The following is a 6,455-nucleotide window of genomic DNA, read 5'->3' as shown; positions in this document are numbered from 1 at the left end:
CCACTACACACATACATCTGTAGACATCCCCCTTGTTGTCTGGTAAACCACTACACACATACATCTGTAGACATCCCCCTTGTTGTCTGGTAAACCACTACACACATACATCTGTAGTCATCCCCCTTGTTATCTGGTAAACCACTACACACATACATCTATAGTCATCCCCCTTGTTTTCGGGTAAACCACTACACACATACATCTGTAGACATCCCCCTTGTTGTCTGGTAAACCACTACACACATACATCTGTAGACATCCCCCTTGTTGTCTAGTAAACCACTACACACATACATCTGTAGACATCCCCTTGTTTTCGGGATTAAACCACTACACACATACATCTATAGTCATCCCCTTGTTGTCTAGTAAACCACTACACACATACATCTGTAGACATCCCCTTGTTTTCGGGTAAACCACTACACACATACATCTGTAGTCATCCCCCTTGTTGTCTGGTAAACCACTACACACATACATCTATAGTCATCCCCCTTGTTGTCTAGTAAACCACTACACACATACATCTATAGTCATCCCCCTTGTTGTCTGGTAAACCACTACACATATACATCTGTAGTCATCCCCTTTGTTTTTGTCTGGTAAACCACTACACACATACATCTGTAGACATCCCCTTGTTGTCTGGTAAACCACTACACACATACATCTGTAGTCATCCCCTTGTTGTCTGGTAAACCACTACACACATACATCTGTAGTCATCCCCTTGTTGTCTGGTAAACCACTACTACACACATACATCTATAGTCATCCCCCTTGTTGTCTAGTAAACCACTACACACATACATCTATAGTCATCCCCCTTGTTGTCTGGTAAACCACTACACACATACATCTGTAGTCATCCCCCTTTTTATCTGGTAAACCACTACACACATACATCTATAGTCATCCCCCTTGTTATCGGGTAAACCACTACACACATACATCTGTAGTCATCCCCATTTTTATCTGGTAAACCACTACACACATACATCTATAGTCATCCCCCTTGTTATCGGGTAAACCACTACACACATACATCTGTAGACATCCCCCTTGTTATCTGGTAAACCACTACACACATACATCTACATACATCATCCCCTTTGTTGTCTAGTAAACCACTACACACATACATCTATAGTCATCCCCTTGTTGTCTGGTAAACCACTACACACATACATCTGTAGACATCCCCCTTGTTGTCTGGTAAACCACTACACACATACATCTGTAGTCATCCCCCTTGCTGTCTGGTAAACCACTACACACATACATCTGTAGTCATCCCCCTTGTTGTCTGGTAAACCACTACACACATACATGTACATCTGTAGACATCCCCCTTGTTGTCTGGTAAACCACGACACACATACATCTGTAGTCATCCCCCTTGTTGTCTGGTAAACACACCACACATACATCTGTAGTCATCCCCCTTGTTGTCTGGTAAACCACTACACACATACATCTGTAGTCATCCCCCTTGTTGTCTGGTAAACCACTACACACATACATCTGTAGTCATCCCCCTTGTTATCTGGTAAACCACTACACACATACATCTGTAGTCATCCCCCTTGTTGTCTGGTAAACCACTACACACATACATCTGTAGTCATCCCCCTTGTTGTCTGGTAAACCACTACACACATACATCTGTAGTCATCGCCCTTGTTGTCTGGTAAACCACTACACGCATACATCTGTAGTCATCCCCCTTGTTATCGGGTAAACCACTACACACATACATCTGTAGACATCCCCCTTGTTGTCTGGTAAACCACTACACACATACATCTGTAGACATCCCCCTTGTTGTCTGGTAAACCACTACACACATACATCTGTAGTCATCCCCCTTGTTATCTGGTAAACCACTACACACATACATCTATAGTCATCCCCCTTGTTTTCGGGTAAACCACTACACACATACATCTGTAGACATCCCCCTTGTTGTCTGGTAAACCACTACACACATACATCTGTAGACATCCCCCTTGTTGTCTAGTAAACCACTACACACATACATCTGTAGACATCCCCCTTGTTTTCGGGTAAACCACTACACACATACATCTATAGTCATCCCCCTTGTTGTCTAGTAAACCACTACACACATACATCTGTAGACATCCCCCTTGTTTTCGGGTAAACCACTACACACATACATCTGTAGTCATCCCCCTTGTTGTCTGGTAAACCACTACACACATACATCTATAGTCATCCCCCTTGTTGTCTAGTAAACCACTACACACATACATCTATAGTCATCCCCCTTGTTGTCTGGTAAACCACTACACATATACATCTGTAGTCATCCCCCTTGTTTTCGGGTAAACCACTACACACATACATCTGTAGACATCCCCCTTGTTGTCTGGTAAACCACTACACACATACATCTGTAGTCATCCCCCTTGTTGTCTGGTAAACCACTACACACATACATCTGTAGTCATCCCCCTTGTTGTCTGGTAAACCACTACACACATACATCTGTAGTCATGCCACATTTACGGAACAGGCAGTTTTCATGTGTGGAAGTGAACAATTTTTCCAGATTGCTGAATAAAGTTCCTTGTGTTTAAAAGTAAAGTAAGAAATCAGGAAAAGTTTTTTAGACTAATTCTGGCTGATATCAGAAGATATATTTTCATATAATGAAACTGAAACTGTAACCAGATATCATTATCTTCTTGCAGCCATTGAAAATAAACTACCATGTAATGTTGATACAAATTACATTTCCAGACAGGGCCACAGACAGTTGTATCCCTGGAGTCACTGTATCCTTGATAAAATACATTTTCCTAATCTTACATAACATTCATAAAGAGAATCATATTCTTCAAATTCCACAGATTGTATGAAAATCTATCTGTACTTAACAAAGAAATATATAACAAAAATTTCTAATATTGCAAACAAACAATCTGCGACTTCACTTGGGCTGCTCCTAAGAAGATGACATTATGAAAGAATAACATAAAATACTGATACCATGTCAAACACATAGTTCTAACATATTGAATGTTGAACTTGAGGATGCAGACTGTCTGTGCCAAAACCAAGAAGAGTCTTTATACAAGATATCATCAATAATCTAACGTAATATTTACTGACAAACATTTATATAATTCCCCCATATTTCAACATACATGTTGTTTTTCAATCATTTCACTGCTGAGAATACATGTCAAATGAAAGAAAACATATTTGCCTCACTATAATGATGTGTAGGTACTGTAATATCTCTTACCTTATCTTACACCTATTCCAATCAGTTATAACACAGCTGACAGTAGATGCATTAACTGAGATGAATTTATATTATATTTCGCTCACTTTTTTATGTTATAATGGATTAACATAACTGATATGAATCTGCAAAATAATGAGAGATTTCATAAATCCAAAATCTGAATTGATTTTTTGGATTATATTTAAAACATAATTTTGATTTGAATAAAATCTGGATTTTTTTGCTTTTATAATGATGACATCTGTGGCAACATGTTTTTTAAATGAAAATAGTGAATGGATATCTTGTCATTTGGAATAGAAGGTGTGAAAAGTATTCCATTTTTTGGTCATTTTTCAACAGTTTATGTAATTGTCCCCTACCACTAAGAAATAACACATCTACCTTTGTTGTTGTGAAATATCAAGGGCACAACAACAAACATATGATGACCTGTTGGGTTAGTCAAGGTCTACCTACTTCAGTCACAAATGTACATTTTTCTTTCTGCTGCTGGCTACTGAACTTCTGACAATGACTCAGAAACAGAATCCTTGCAACAGGACAGGTTTCTGATATGCTTCATAATTACTAGCTCTCTATCATGGCCAAGACAACATTTACCTACACAATGACAATATCTTGAGGATATTTTTATCAAGTATTACCCAAAACTTTCCATGCCAGGGAAGAGTATTGTTTACAAGTGAACTTGCTGCAGAAATTTATAAATCCTGTAAACATGGTGTGTTCATATCTCAAGACATTGATGTTATTATGATGTCATTATTTCTGACGATGTAAATATGTTTTCCTATACAGTCATTGGTTTACAGCAACAACTTAATGTTTTTGTATCAATTTTGTATTACTTTGGGTTTGAGTGTTAACATTGAGATAACTAATATTATTGTGTTCAGAAATGGAGGTGTGTTAAAAAAGGATGAGATATGGTATTATGGTAATACAACACTGAAATGTGTTTCGTATCATAAATATTTGGGTTTATTCTCATCCAGACTAAATTGGTCAACAGCCTGTAAATGTTTATCTGCTCAAGCATCAAAGGCTATGCAATCTGTATACCAGTTATTCAAAAAGAATTCTTTTATTTATTTCAAAGCTGCTTGTACCATCTTTGACGGTAAGATTTTACCGATTCTTATATATGGGTCCGAAATTTGGGGAACTAAATAATTTCACTGTATAGAAAAGGTTCATGCATAATATTTCAAATGCTTCCTAAATTTGGGAAAGTATGCTTCAAATAAGGCTGTATTAGGGGAAACTGGTCTTTGCACTATATTTGTACTCACTAGATTAAGAGTAATAAAATTTTGGCTGAAATTATCAAAAATGGATTCTTATAGGTACCCTAGGCAAAGTTATATTTTCCTAAAGTTACAAGATCATAATGGTAAACTTAATTGGGCATCTGAGAAAATTAGATAGTTACTTTTTTCGACTGGATTTTCTCATGTATGGATTTCACAAGAGGTTGGGAATGAATGTATATTTTTATATATTTTTAAACAACGTATTCAGGACATTTTCTTCCAAGAATGCATATGGTCTATGTCAATAAATAAGTTTTTTAGAACACTATTCTTCTCATAAATCTTTGTTAGAACAAGAGTTTAATATTATGAATCTACAAGATAAATTGTTAATACGGGCGTTGTGTAAATGTAGAATTGGTTTTCATGATTTTAGAATTCAATATTTACACAAATCCAATAGAGCTTTTAGTAATGATAATGACTCAATCTGTAAAAATTGTAATACAGGTAATATTGAAAGTGAATTTCATGTATTATTTGTGTGTACCAAGTATTCAGATTTATGAAGTAAGTATTTATCATTAATATCAGCACCTATAAGAGATTAACAGATATTGTCCAGTCTGTTAAATTTATAAGAACATTGATGTTATTAAATCTATTGCAATTTATTTAAAACATGTTTTCAATGCAAGAAATTTCACCACCACCACTACGTGCATTTAACTATAGCTAGTGTATTGGTACTATAGGCCTTTAGGCCCAAAATACTGAATAAAATGAATCTGAATCTGAGAGATTTGTTAATGTAAGATAACACACCAACTTCATCCAAATCATAAGCATAAAATCTTGATCCTTAGTTGTACGTCTTGACATGGTACTGCAGAAGACAATTTTGCTTCATATATAATTCAGTTTATCCTGAAATTACGTATTAATGCAGACATCTCCTCACGTTTAACATGATTCATGGTTTACACAACCCACGATTTGGATGTTTGTGTGCTTTTTAGGAGAAAGATACTCACATGTACCCTGAATGAGAAAGCACACGATGATTCTAATGAAAAAACATTGCTTGCTGAAAATAAGTGTCTGTGCATCCTGGGTATGCTGTAAACAGGAATGTTATAACACAATGTTGTCATACAATTTTATGTTCTTCAAAAAACAATATTACCTTCTTGGAAATGTTATCTGGAGCAGGGCAACACTCATGTGTGAACATCAACAGCTTGGACAATTACTGTGTTGAGACCAATTTGTGGAATAACAGTAAGGAACATTTTAGGGAGTACAACATCCGGTACCAACATCCAGCAATATACCCAGGTTTGCTTCCACGTCAACAAACATGCATAGTTTGGTGTGAATGAAATGTGGGATTCAGAAGACAAGACTGGGACTGTATACTGTTCATAGAGTGCAGGTTTCATCTGGACAGCTCTGATGGTCGTGCAAGAGTCTTGAAGCATGCAGGAGAATGTTTTGCATTACTCAGTTTTGTCAGTTTTGGGGTAATATAGGGAGGCATCATAGCTCATCTGAGAAACTACCCATCATTATAATTGGAAGTCTGAATAGAGTATACACTATGGGGAAGACATCTTTCTACCGTTTGTTCAAATGCAAGGGACATTGTGTCATGTTGCAGCAAGAAAATGCCTACCCACACATTGCACACATAACAGCCTGAGGCAAACATAGCATTGTGCTGCCATGGCCATCCGTCTTTCCCGGCCAGTACCCTTGGGAACATGTCACTGATGAGATAGAACAAGAGGACCAAAACAAGTTATAACTCAAACTCTTATCAATCTTCAGTTGACATTTGAAAGAACATCAGGCCAGACCAATTTTATTTCTTGTTTTACGGATTTTTGTCCTCAGAAAACCTAAAGGCAGGAGGG

Source organism: Haliotis rubra, unplaced genomic scaffold, assembly GCF_003918875.1.
Source record: "Haliotis rubra isolate DU_JTF1 unplaced genomic scaffold, ASM391887v1 Scf110, whole genome shotgun sequence".
NCBI classification, from domain to species: domain Eukaryota; kingdom Metazoa; phylum Mollusca; class Gastropoda; order Lepetellida; family Haliotidae; genus Haliotis; species Haliotis rubra.
The sequence above is the reverse complement of the archived record's forward strand: the minus strand, read 5'-3'. Positions refer to the sequence as shown.